Here is a 14,638-nt window from a genome sequence, read left to right as displayed (position 1 = left end):
CAGCAGGAGGAGATGCTCTTGGCAGACAAAAATACATAATCCCTATATCCAGACTGATAGCCAGCCATATGCACTATACTGCCAAACCGGTCATTAAAAAATTAAGAACTGCTTTCTTACACCTTACACCAAACAGCTGTTGCCCTTAAAACCCTTCCTCAGCCCCACCTTAGGTTCTGCCTTCGCAGTTCACCCAGATTAGGTTTTGATTGGTCGGTTTCTATGCCAGTCAGCGTCAAAAGCTCTGCCTCCTAGATAGCCATTGGCTCCTCACAGTTCACTCAGATTTGGTTCTGATTGGTCAGTTTCTATGCCAGTCAGTGTCTCTGGGCCTGTGTCCAGGACTGATCAGAGAGGTGAGGCTGATCATCAGCCCCCGCGGATGCCCGGAGAGAAGGAGAGAGGCAAGGGTTGATCAACAGCTGCCATGAAGGCTACGAATCAAACCCTGCTTTTCCAGGCCTCTCTCTGGGCCTGATTCATAGCCCCCTTGGCAATCAGTGCTGGGTCGCTGTGCCCACAGCAGTGGCAGTCAGTGCTGGGTCGCCACGGCCCAGCACTGACTGCAGGATTGACTGTCAGTCAGTTGAGCCTTCGGTCATTTTGGACATTACGGACCCTGGGTTTTTATATGTTAGGATAGAAAGAGAGCAAAGGGGAGGCCAGAAATTATAAGCATGGTCATCTGGGCAGTTTCACCAGGAAGCTACAGCTTCACACTCCCCAGGGAACCACCAGTCGAGCTCCTACAGATCACTGGGGGAAGGAGTCAAACAAAGGAGAGATGGGCACATACACAGTGAAGTTGGGGTGACATAGGGAAGGCACTTGCCTGTCAATCTAGCCTGGGAATAACATAATTATCTAAGGGGGTGAAGCCACTGCAAGCATGGGGAATCTTGAAAGGTTAATAGGTTAAGCTCCTGGTTATAATGCCCAAAGAGTTCTCTCTCTCTCTTGCTCCTCTCTTGCTCCATGAACCACACTCACCTGCCATGTGGCTGTAAGCAGCAGCATGACCCATGGCCATGTGGATTCCACACGCAATGGACTACAGCTGGGAACACAAGTTAAGTTAGCCAAATGCTATACTGGACTTTATTATGGAGTGAAGACACTGGGAAGTGGCCTTAATACAAAATTGGACCTTTTCCATGTCAGGACAGAGGGAAATAGGACATTGGAAACCCAGGGGTTTAAGTCCATAGAAATAAAGATTACTCATTCTCCCATGTGAGTCTCAGTGGTACTGTTGTCATTAACCCAGTTATTAATTATCAGGAAAGGGGCTGATTGGTCAGTTTCTATGCCAGTCAGTGTCTCTGGGCCTGTGTCCAGGACTGATCAGAGAGGTGAGGCTGATCATCAGCCCCCGCGGATGCCCGGAGAGAAGGAGAGAGGCAAGGGTTGATCAACAGCTGCCACGAAGGCTACGAATCAAACCCTGCTTTTCCAGGCCTCTCTCCGGGCCTGATTCATAGCCCCCTTGGCAGTCAGTGCTGGGTCGCTGTGTCCACAGCAGTGGCAGTCAGTGCTGGGTCGACACGGCCCAGCACTGACTGCAGGATTGACTGTCAGTCGAGCCTTCGGTCATTTTGGACATTACGGACCTTGGGTTTTTATATGTTAGGATAGAAAGAAAGCAAAGAGGAGTCCAGAAATTATAAGCATGGTCATCTGGGCAGTTTCACCAGGAAGCTACAGCTTCACACTCCCCAGGGAACCACCAGTCGAGCTCCTACAGATCACTGGGGGAAGGAGTCAAACAAAGGAGAGATGGGCACATACACAGTGAAGTTGGGGTGACATAGGGAAGGCACTTGCCTGTCAATCTAGCCTGGGAATAACATAATTATCTAAGGGGGTGAAGCCACTGCAAGCATGGGGAATCTTGAAAGGTTAATAGGTTAAGCTCCTGGTTATAATGCCCAAAGAGTTCTCTCTCTCTCTTGCTCCTCTCTTGCTCCATGAACCACACTCACCTGCCATGTGGCTGTAAGCAGCAGCATGACCCATGGCCATGTGGATTCCACACGCAATGGACTACAGCTGGGAACACAAGTTAAGTTAGCCAAATGCTATACTGGACTTTATTATGGAGTGAAGACACTGGGAAGTGGCCTTAATACAAAATTGGACCTTTTCCATGTCAGGACAGAGGGAAATAGGACATTGGAAACCCAGGGGTTTAAGTCCATAGAAATAAAGATTACTCATCCTCCCATGTGAGTCTCAGTGGTACTGTTGTCATTAACCCAGTTATTAATTATCAGGAAAGGGGCAAAAGGAAGGCCAGATAATAGAGGCATTCCATTTGTGCCAGAAAGCGGAAGTTTAACACTCTTTAGGTTTGCTCCCCACAGATCTTGGGGGAAAGGACTGGACAAAGAAAGATTAGACACATGCCCAGCAAGGTCTAAATGACAAAGGCAAGGTGATTACTTGTCAGTCACACCTGGGAGCAGGTTATTGGCCAGAATAGGTGTGCTCACTGCCAGGGCTCAAATTTGAGATACATAAGCTCCTGAACAAAGGAAGGTCCCTCTCTTGGCCCTCTTGCTCTCTTGGGACTCTTGTTGTAGGGGTGTGCTCTCACATGCTACACTTGCCCATATGGCCTACAGCCCTGTGGACCCCATTAGTGGACTAATGGACTGTGACTAGCCTGATGCTACATCAGATTCAAGTCTACCATGGAACAGGAACTTTGGACACTGGCTTTGCTTCTAGCTCTGCTGAAACCCCAGTTGCACCTTTTCCAAGACTGGATTAAGGGATATGGGACTTTTGAAACTGAGGGATATAACTTCACACAGATAAAAATCACTCACTCTCCCATGTGAGTGATTTTAAAGTCTTAGAAAATCCTCAAGACATCATAAGAACCCCACCTCTACTAGCAATGGATAAAATCCACCTGCTCAATTCTTGGATAACATCGGGGAATTCCTTTCCTTGTGACATTGTAAGAACTCCACTTCCACTGGTAACAGGTGGGGATGCAGAGAGCACCCCACCAATAACATAACCTTTCACCACTGAGGAAAATTTGGATTGTGTCCAGTTTTTTTGCTGTTATTATAAAGGAAGCAGCTCTGAGCAACCATGGGCAGCTTTTTGTACATTCCAATTTTTATTTCTCTGGGATAAATGCCCAAAAGTCCATTGCTGGGTTATTGGGGGTATTAGTATATGTTTGTGTTATATGAAACTGCCATACCCTATCCATTCCCACCAGCACAGAATGAGAAAGCTACATCCTTTCCAGTACAGATGCAAGAGAAAAGTATCCTTGCCCTTTCTGTCTGTCTGATTGTGGCAGACATGATTGAATGGGGGAATACAGGGGGAAAAAAGCTACGTCCTCCCCAGAATTTGGCATCATGACTATGAGGGGACAAAGTTTTGCCACCCCAAAAGAGGCCTTTTGGGATATTGATTTTAAGCTGCTTATAAAAATGACTCAGAAAGAACCTTTGGCCCTCTCCTTTTATCTGCCTAAAGGAATACAGACCTGTTTCAGGCACATTCGCCTGAGCATATGTGGACTGTGTGTGGTAGACAGGGAGAAAATCTAACAAAGCCTGTTTGTTGGACCCTCGTCTGAGCCCCATTGTTTCTGGGTGGCCACGCAAAAATTTGTTTATCACATGTTTGCTCTTTCTCATCTACCTGTGAATTGTCTGCTTTCCCTTTTATCCCTTTGAAATTCCAGACCCCTGCCTGCCTCCCCTTTGTCCAGAATGCCTCCTGGGGTCTCAAATTCTTATGGAACCCATATATATACACATGTAATAAATTTTGGACATTTCCTCTTGTTAATTTGATGAGTACCCAGCCAGAATAATTTAGACAGGTGGGAAGTTTTTTTTCTACTCCCACAACTCCTTTTTATTTTAAGTGTCCTACGAGGTGTATAGTAATATCTCACTGTGCTTTAATTTGCACATCCCTAATGGCCAATGGTGTTGAGCATCCTTTCATGTGTCTTTTTGCCACCAGTACCTTCTCCCTGGTGAATGGCTGTCTGTCCATGTTTTTGCCCATTTCCTAAATGAGCTGTTTCTTTTTTTCCTGTTGAGATTTGAGAGTTTTTTACATATTCTAGACCAGTGGTTGGCAAACTGCGGCTCGCAAGCCACATGTGGCTCTTTGGCCTCTTGAGAAATTATAAGCATGGTCATCTGGGCAGTTTCACCAGGGGGTCACCTGATTGTTTATCACATGTTTGTGATAAACAAGGGGTCAAAGAGCTGCATGTGGCTCTCGAGCCGCAGTTTGCCAACCACTGTTGTAGACCAAAGTCTTCTCTCAGATATGTGGCTTGCAAATAGTATCTCCAAGTCTGTAGTTCATCTTTTCATTCTCTTAACAAGAATTTTCAAAGAACAAATTCTGATATAATCTACAAAGAATTAATTCTGATATAATCTACTTTATTAATTTTTCCCTCTTTGGTTCATCCTATTTTCCTCTTAGTCTTGTAGTTTATAGTTACTTTTAAATCTACGATCCAATTTGAATTAATTTTTTTTATACAGTGTGAGGTTCAGGCCAAGGTTGTTCTCTCTCTCTCTCTCTCTCTCTCTCTCTCTCTCTCTCTCTCTTCCAACATCATATTTCAAAATTATGGTAAAAAAAACACATACAATTTACCATCTTAATCATTTTTAAGTGTATAGATCAGTGGCATTGAGTACATTCATGATGTTGTGCAACCATCACCAATCAGAATCAATCTCTGAAAGTTTTTCATCTTCCCAAACTGAAACTCCATAACCATGAAACAAGCACTTCTCATTTCCCCCACCACCCAGCCCCTGGTCTCCATTTTCTGTCTCTAAGAACTTGATTTCTCCAAGTAATTCACATGAGTGGAATCATAGTATTTGTTTGTTGTAATTGTCTTACTTCACTTGGCATAATGTCCTGAAGTTTCAGCCATGTGGTACCACGTGTCACGTAGCATGTTTTTTTTTCTTTTTAAGACAGGCTAACAATTCACTGTATGTATAGACCACATTTTGTTTATACAAAAGACTTATTTAAAAATATGTTTTTATTGATTTCAGAGACATGAAGGGAGAAGGAAAAAGAGATAGAAACATTGATGAAAAAGAAACATAGACTGGCTGCCTCCTGCATATTCTCTACTGGGAACTGAGCCTGCAACCCCAGCATGTGCCCTGACTGGGAATCGATCCATCGACCTCCTGGTGCATGGGGAAATGTTCAACCAAGTGAGCGATACTGCCTGGGCATATTCAAAAGAAATGAAAGCAGGATCTGGAGGAGTTATTTGCACACACATGTTCATAGCATTATTCACAATTGCCAAGAATTGAAACCAACCAAAAATGTCCAGTTTTTTGAAAGACTGTTCTTCCTCCATTAAATTGCCTTTTCTTTTTTGACAAAAATCTGTTTGGTGTATTTGTGTGGGTCTATTTCTGAATTCTCTACTCTGTTACATTGACCAACAGTAAGTTGCCTTGATCATTGTAGCTATTTATTGAGTCTTGAAGTCAAGTAATGTGCATATCCCCACTTCATTCTTTTTCAAAATTGTTTTAAGTGTTGTAGTTTCTTTATCTTCCAATATCAATTTTAGAGTGAGCTTGTTGCTATTGACAAAACACTGTGCTGGGATTTTGGTGGGGATTTTCAGAGGTCAATTTGGAGCAACATGGCATCTTTACTAGGTTGAATATTCCAATCCTCGAACACAGCATGGTTTTCCATTTATATAGATCTTCTTTAATTTGTAACTGATTTTTAACTACATATACGTCTTCTATTTTTATAGATAGGTTGAAATTCATGAAATCCTTAGTGACAGCTTTGGAATCATGTCCAACGAAATGCTAGAAATGGCTCATACCAACTCACGAGGAGCAATTGTATGCCTTTCTTCTCAATTCTGACCTGGGTGATGTCATTGTGGTAGCCTGAAACTGGCCATGGACAGTGGCCAAATGGACAGTAGACAAATGCTACAAAATAGGCTCTTCCTCCATCCCTCTGTGCCTTCCTTTCTTCTTTCCTGTTTCTTTTCTTCTTCCCTCTCCTCCCTCCTTCAGTCTCTCTCATTATCTTTTTTTCATTTTTTATTTTTTTTTTGGAGGGCACTGTTAAAGGATGAGTGAGAGACTGATTTAGAAATGTCCCTTTGGTAGAGCCAAAGACCTGACTTCAACATTGGAAGTGGCAATTTATTAAATGTCCCTTTGGTAGAGCCAAAGACCTGACTTCAACTTGTATTTACATTGGAAGTGGCAATTTATTAAAAAAAAATTATAATCAGAAAAAGGACAAATTGGTCCTATTATCTATAATAATAAAAGGGTAATAGGCTAATTAGACTGGACATCCTTCCGGACATCTTTCCTGCTGGACAAAGCCGCAGTGGGCGGGGGTCGGGGCCAAGGCCCTTGCACCAATTTTGTGCGTTGGGCCTCTAGTGTATCCATAATTACCCATTCACCTCCTCTTTAAATAAAACCTTAATCATAGTCTTATTGATTGCCAAATACAATCCTGTTGGCTAAAATTGGTATTTTAATTATTTACACATGTTAAACTATTTGGTCATTTAGGTAGTACTTTTGATCCAAAAAGGGAGTTTGGAAATTGAGAGTCAATCATTCAATGAGAGAAGATCAGCTGTCACACCTCTTTCCTCCCCCGCTTGAGCCTGTGAGCACTTGGTCCAGGTTGAACAGGGCAGCGCGGGACAACCTTAAAATTTGGAATCACGACACAAGGGTTTAAATGAAAAAAAAAAAAATTTGGAATCAGCTCACCTCACGTCTGAACTCAGATTCTGTGGTTTTTTGTTTTTTTTTTTGGTTAATCCTCACCTGAGGATATTTTTTCCATTGATTTTTAGAGAGTGTGGAAGGGAGGGGGAGAGAGAGAGAAACATCGATGTGAGAGAGACACATCAATTGCTTGCCTCCTGTACCGCCTGGGGCTAGGGATTGAGCCCATAACCGAGGTAGGTATGTGCCCTTGACCAGAATCAAACACAGGACTCTTCAGTGCTTGTGCTGACGCTCTATCCACTGAGCAAAACTGGCTAGAGCTGAACTCAGCTGTTGATGCTTCTTTTGTCTTTTACTTTAATAAATTGCTCTATTCCCTTTTATCAGTCTTTTTATCATTACAACATAAATGCTATCATTTTTAAATATGTTAACAGTTTTTAAAACATGGGAAAAAAAAGACTAACAGATGATCCTAAGCTCTTACTTTGAGGGTCCAGAGAAAGCAACAACTGACATTTACATGAATCCTCCTCTCGGTCTTTCCCTGTGCCAGGATATAACTATTGAACTGTCTTCTTTCTCCTTTATTGCTTCCCCCACCACCAGAAATATTTTGTCACTGACTCACATTTTGTCAATATTTTCCTTTGTCATAAAATAATGTTGGAGACTTAACAATAGCTGCAAATAAGTGAAATGATAGGCAAAAACCAGAAACAATAACCAAAAAACAAAACAAACCCACCAATAAACAAATACTTCCCACGTGTCTGAGAATAAAATAAGATGATGCTGAGTTAAAATGGCAAAGAATTCTCATGGCTGTGATTATGTTTAGGACACAAGAAACACTTGGATTAACATTATAAAAAGGGAGGGTGCAACTAGGAGGAGCCCTAGAATCTTTGTTGAAAGTGATTATTGTGATGGATAATTTTTCATGATGAAGCTGATGGAACCAGTCTGTCTTGTATGCTTCTAATACAATTCAGCCTGGGGAGCTGAAGAGGATCTGGACAGCCTTTCAAGGTCCTTCCAAATCTGTGGTTCTGTGATTAGTCTGAATAATTGATGATCTAAATTGTAATTATTTTCCCCTTCAGGGTAGACTATGCATAAAGGCAGTTGTGGAGAAATATTGTTCAAACACTCAAGGGGGTCATTGAGATGCTGATATTTCCTCCTTAGATCTGCTGTGAGTTACTGCTTGTGTAGAAGCAACTTTGCTTCAGGTCACATCACCTGACACCCATGACAGCCTGCCATAACTAATCAATAGTGCTTTTCTTGTTCTTCCTCTTCTTTTCCTTATTTATTTATTATTTTATTATTATTCTTTTTCTTAAAAAACAATGGATCATGGAGAAAGAAATTTATTTCCATCCTTGACTGGATGCTCCTTGGTAACTTGCATGCTGTATAAAAATTCTGCAGTCTCTTGTCATTATTGTCTTAATCTAGCAAAACAATACCTGCAGGGAATTGCTTCCTTGGACACAGCTAAGGACTTGCACAGACTCCATGCCGATGAACAGAGTCATAGACTGATGAGGACAGAGGTAGAGAGAAGCTGACCTGGAATTCACCCACTGGGATGTGACCAGCCACAGATACTGCCCTTAAAAGTCACCCCATGCCCAGTACCCGACCTCTCTCTGCCACAAGCACAGCCCATCACTCGCGGTCAGTGTTCTCACTCATTTTCCTCAATCTTCGCTCTATTTATAGTTGAGAACACTCCACTTCCCCCAGGTTGAAATACATTAGTTGCTATGGAAACGTGATGTCCCCTGCAGATGGAGTCTGATGTCATCTACAATTGCAGAGCACAATGGTGGGAACCCAATGTCCTGGCTGGAGAAATACCCAAAGGGCCAGAATGGGAAGGAGGACACGATGCGCAGCACAACTGCTAGAAAGGGGCTACGGAGCTCCTGGACCAGGTGTTCCAGAAACAGAACAGAAACCCACCCACAGTGAGGTAAAGGTCACTCCATGGCCTAAAACCTCCAGAAATGTCTGGCGGCTCTCTCTCTTTTTCAGGAAATGAACACTGGTTTTATAGATGACAGTTGTAATACCTACATCTATGTATAGTCTTTTTATTTTTTTAACCCCCACCCGAGGACATTTTTCCATTGATTTTTAGAGAGAGTGGAAGAGAGAGGGAAAGACACAGAGAAAAAAATTGATGAAAGAGGAACACATCGATGGATTGCCTCCTGCAAGAGCCACCGGAATTAAACCTGGGACCTTTTGGTCCGCAGGCCAATGCTCTATCCACTGAGCCAAACCAGCAAGGGCTCTATATATGGTCTTGATAAGTAGTATAATAATAATTTAATTTAAATTGAATTTAGCTTTTTAAAATGATAGTAGGGGATATGATATCACTCTCTCCAGAGTGTTTTAGTTTTTCCTGATAGAAGAGGTAGTTTGTACGGGGTATTGAGCTTCTCTCTAGCTCAGGCTTCCTTGGGGAAAAGTGCTCATTCAGGAAATTGAAAGTGGGAATGGATCATGGAGTCAACAGACAATCATCAGGTCTCTAACTCAGAATCGGAATAACAGACCTCTGATCCTTCAATGTTATCTCTCTGGCCTCCGGTGCTGGCAGCAGGTGCAGGCCGGGCAGGACTGAGGCGCACAGGAGCAAAAAATTTTCAGTAACCACCAGAGGCTCGCCCTGATGACAGCAACCAGCGCCCCGCTCACCTGCTCCACCATCCCGCCACTGCCTGCCATGTTCTGCTCGAGCCCTCTAGTGGTCAGTGCATGTCATAGCGACCGGTTGTTTGATTGTTCCCCTGTTTGGTCTATTTGCATATTAGGGTTTTATATATATAGAAATAAGGGAGAAGGAAAAAGAGAAACATCAATGATGAGGTAGAATCATTGATTGGCTGCCTCCTGCACACTCCTACTGGGGAATCCAGACCACAACCCAGGCATGTGCCTGATAGGCAATCGAATCGTGACTTTCTGGTTCATAGGTTGATGCTCAACCACTGAACCACAATTTCTGGGTCACGATATACTATTTTATTCATTGTTTTTCTCTTTTCCTGTGATGTTGGTGCTGGCTTTATGGATGATTCTGTGCACTATTCTGTATTTTTTTTGTACCTCAATATTTAGCAATGTATCATATAACCATCAGATTATTATTACTCTCCCCCCTTTTTGGAGCCTGAGTCTATAATATTTTATAGCATAGAAGGCAAAGATGTTTTCTTCTAATTGTTAGTATGGATCTAAGTCCAAAATAGACACTCACTTTTTGTGGATTAATTGGAAAGAACTTCCCTGGAACTCAGCCCTGACTCTCCGTGTGGCTTAGGAGAAGGGAAAGAGCATGGGGAGGGGGAGGGGGAGAATGGTGGATGCTTATTTAGCAATTTCTCTGTGCCAGAAACTAGACAAAGTGCTTTACATAAAATGTCCCAATTTAATGTTTACCAATGCATTCTAAGGGAGGGTACCTATTTTTAAAGTGGGGAAACTGAATGTTTAAGCAGTTACCAAGATAGGGAGCCAGGACCCAGTCTGTTTGATTCCTGTGTCCATCTCTCAGGCCCTACCTCACATGTGGCCTTTCCCTAAATGGTTTCATCCAATTCTACACAGAGGCAAACAACCCCAGAGAAATGCCCTCCTGGTGGTTTTCCCTTCTTACCAGGTTCTGAGTCTGTTTTATTTTTGGCCTCTGTTCATTCCCTGAACTCTGGAGATTAACCCCCACCTTGCTGACATGCAGGTCAACGAACTCAACTCAAAAGTTGCCTCAAGTAGCATCCTTTCTTTCTTTCTTTTTTAAAAATACATTTCATTGATTTTTTAGAGAGGAAAGGAGAGGGAGAGAGAGATAGAAACATCAATGATAAGAGAGAATCATTGATTGGCTGCCTCCTGCATGCCCCTTACTGGGGATCAAGCCCACAACCCAGCCATGTGCCCTTGGCCGGAATCGAACCTGGGACCCTTCAGTCCACAGGCTGACGTTCTATCCATTGAGCCAAACCAGCTAGGGCCCTCCTTTCTTTCTAGCCTCTCTCTCTCTCTCTCTCTCTCTCTCTCTTTCCTCTCTCCCCACTTCTTGCTTTATGAAGTTCTTGTCAGAGTACCAAGGTGATATTTCAATAACATAGGAAAACATGTGGTATAAATCTAATAATTGAATAAAATTCAGCCATTGAACCCGTAACTTTGCTTCTCTGAGGTATTCCCGCCACACAGTTACACTTTCAGTTAGTGCCTATAATTGCAACAACATCAGCTGACAATTCTTGGAGATAAAAATAAAAAATATAAACCCTTACTTTGGTCTGCAGGGAAGAAGCACGTGCTCTGCCTGCCAGTCTAACTGAGAAAGTCTGTTATCAGATCTGACTCTATTACTAGAGTTGAGTGTAATTGTGTCTCGGGTTGGGATGTGGGATGTGAGGATGTGATTAGAGCAAGTCATTATTCTGTGGATTAATGACACCAGGAGGAAGGGAGACAATGACCTATTCTCTGGATAAAGGACAGAGTAGAAGCCGGTCAGAGATGATCCCAGTGTCCTGAAATTGCTTATTTGCATACAAAGGTGTTTAATGGAAGTGCCATTTCTATACAAATATGTCATAAATAAATTAGTTGGTTAAATAGATAACTTAAATATAAACCAATAAAGGTTAATGATCTTTTCTTTTCTAAAAGGCCACTATAAAATAAATCAAAGGCTTATCAGGTGATCACTTTGTAAGCTATATAAATGTCTACTCACTATGTTGTACATCTGAAACTAGTATGTCAATTCTAACTGAAAAAATACATTTTTATAAATCATCTGAAAAAGCAAATTGGTCTAATCTTACTTTATTTGGCCACCAGGACAGGGAGATTCTTGAGGACAGAGCTGTGTACAAGGCTATCAAACCTCTTTGTAGGTGAGCAGGTTTGGAAGCTGAGCCACCTTCCAGATTCATGCCCAGTGTAACTGGCCCACCCACAGGAACTCTCTTCACCAACAGCTACATAATGGAAGTGGGTGGAGAGGAGGACCCCTGATTTGAAGGGAAAAAAAAAAGAAAGAATTCTTAAGTTCACCCCTACCTTTTGGTAAGGAAAGGCAATGAACATTAATAAATAATTAAAAGGAATGTTTATCTGGAATTGATCTATCTTAAAAAAATAAAATGCATTATAAAAAGATGAAGAGCTGAGAAGTACAGATTGGCAGTTACAAAACAGTCAAGCATAGGAAATATGTTCAATAATATTGTAATAACTGTGTACGGTGCCAGATGGGTACTGAGAATATCAGGGGGAACGCTTTGTAAAGTATATGATTGTCTAACCACTATGCTGTACTAATGCCAGGGGTCTTAGCCAGCATCTAGAAGGTTCAGGAACCTGGAGAAGGTGCTGTGTGTAAATTAATAAAGAGGCTAGAAATATAAATTTGTAATCCATGGGGGAGCCAGAGAAGATCTAGTTTCAGTAACGAAGTTCTCTGAATCTCTGGACCCCTTGCTCTTTATTAATACAAATTGCCCTAAGGCAAAGCAGATATATATATCAAAGGTTAAGGTTTGGTATACAGTAGGCATTGTCAGATTGGGGGAAACTGCCTTTGGCTGTCTCAGTAGCAGGCAGTAACATGTAGATTTTCAGGTTTGGGGAAATGCCCTTAGCTATTCCAGCAGCAGGTAATATGTATTCAGCCCTGCTGAATCCCCAAGTTCCATCAAACTATTGATGAAACTTCTTGCATTTATGACATGCTAGAATTAGCTTCTGGAACTGTACACCTGAAACTAATACAGGATAATATTGATTGCAAAAAAAAATAAAGAAAATGCTTTTTCATGTATTTAAAAATAGATGACGTATATCAAATTAATATGGGATTTATATTCTACTGGATACATTTAGAAGACTGGTATAATACTTTGTTTCTAGCCATACACTATTTTTAAAAAAAGAATAGCATTATCTCTAATAATAAAAGGGTAATATGCTAATTAGACCAGACATCATTCTGAACGTCCTTCCGGATGAAGCCGGGGCTGGAGGGAAGCCAGCCCAGGTCCCAGGTGCCTGCAGGTGGCCAGAGGAGGGAAGCATTCCAGGTCCCAGGTTGCCGGAGGGAAGCTGGTGCCAGCAGTCGGGGGAAGGAAGGTCTACTCTTGCACAAATTTTCATGCATCGGGCCTCTAGTACCTTCAGGTATTTAGTTAGTAAGGGTCATAGAAGAAGGAATGAGGGACCTTTCAGCCTGAAGAAGGTGCAGATCCTGAAATTGTACAAGATGGACCTGGGCTACACATGGACTATGTTCTAAGAAAGAAACTGGGATCATGGAAGTTGTGCTCTCTCCTCCCAGCTCCGTTTCCTGCAGACTCAGCCTCCTGATTGCTCCTGCACCCTTCCTTTCAGAAGGTCATGGTGTCCATCTTTATTTGGCTCATTGACAAAACAATTTTCCAAGGTAGGCTTTTGTATTTAAAAAATGAAAGTGTTAGGACAAGGAATTGAGGACAGGACGTTGCTTGTTAATCAGCTTTTCCCGACAGTGTGGCAGCGTGATGAGGAGTGCAGAGTTTGGACACGGAAGGAACTGGATTCAAGTCCTGCTCCATCACTGAAGGTCTGTGAGCTGCTGGTGGTGGGCCCCTCGCTCACCTGCTTCCAATCAGTTTCTGCATTTGAGATGAAACATAAGGGGGAGTGGTTGATAATATTCACTGTTCAGAAATCCTCTCGAGATTAAGCGCAGTGTAGGTGGAAAGGGGGCACAGAAATTGTGGCTTATCAGTGCTTAGTATATGAGAGCTGCCTTCACTGCTCCAACTCCACAGCCTAGCAATGCAGACCAGAAGAGTAGAATGGCACACGCGATGCAGAAAAAGCACTGCGCCAACGGATCAAAGAACGCTTTATTTACAAAAACCTTAGAAGTAAAGTCATCCACAGGAACCGTCTAAGTGAGGAGCAGGCTGGCTTCCCGGAGCATCTCACAGGCCCCGGGCTTGGTGCAGGGCTCTCCTCCTACTGTCTGGAGATTCTTAAAACCTTTTGAACAGGGAACCCCCATTTCACTTCGTATTGGGCTCTGTGGATTATATAGGCCGCATTGGCAAGGCAGGATAGTGTTTATGGGGGTGAGAGTGTAGCTATTGGCACTTTTAGCCCTGGAATCTGACTTTGAGAAGCATGGGTCCAGCTGAGGGGTCACAGTCAGCAAATGAAAAAAAATTGCGCGGATATACTCATACTAAAAAAAATTATTCATTGTTGATCTGAAATTCAAATGCAACTGAGCAATCTCTATTTTATCAGGCAACCCTACTCTCGGCCATCCCATCATTTTATTATCCCAGGAAATTGAGGTGTATCAGGTATCAGCCATGTGCCAGATACCATGGTAAGTGGTCTGTGTCTACCAGCTCATTCAAAGCTGTTAGCACACGTATCCTGTGAGTGTTATCATCATGCTTGTTCAGACAAAGAAACTGAGGCACAAGCAAGTGGATAAGTCCATGAAGAACCCATGACAAGTAAGAGAAGGTGCCAGGTGTCTGGCAACAAAGTCCAGCTCTTCCATCTCAGTGGCTGAGAGGAACTTTGCAGAGAAGATGAATTTGGACAGAAGCTGACTCAGAACTCACAGTTACTCCCAGGCTCCGCTGGGTCTGACTTAATAACCCAGAACCAGTCAAAGAGACAGATAAGATAGTTCACTTATTGTTGCAGCTGGTTTTGTGAAAGAAGTGTTTTCTAAGAAAAAGAATCCATGTACAGGGTGAGTCACTCTCGAACTAGTTTACTCATCGCGGTGTAGGCAGAAATTATTGCATGTGGCAGAAGGTTGAGATTAAATTCCT

This window comes from Myotis brandtii, unplaced genomic scaffold (assembly GCF_000412655.1).
Source record: "Myotis brandtii unplaced genomic scaffold, ASM41265v1 scaffold297, whole genome shotgun sequence".
Taxonomy (NCBI): Eukaryota; Metazoa; Chordata; class Mammalia; order Chiroptera; family Vespertilionidae; genus Myotis; species Myotis brandtii.
This window is presented reverse-complemented; position numbering follows the sequence as displayed.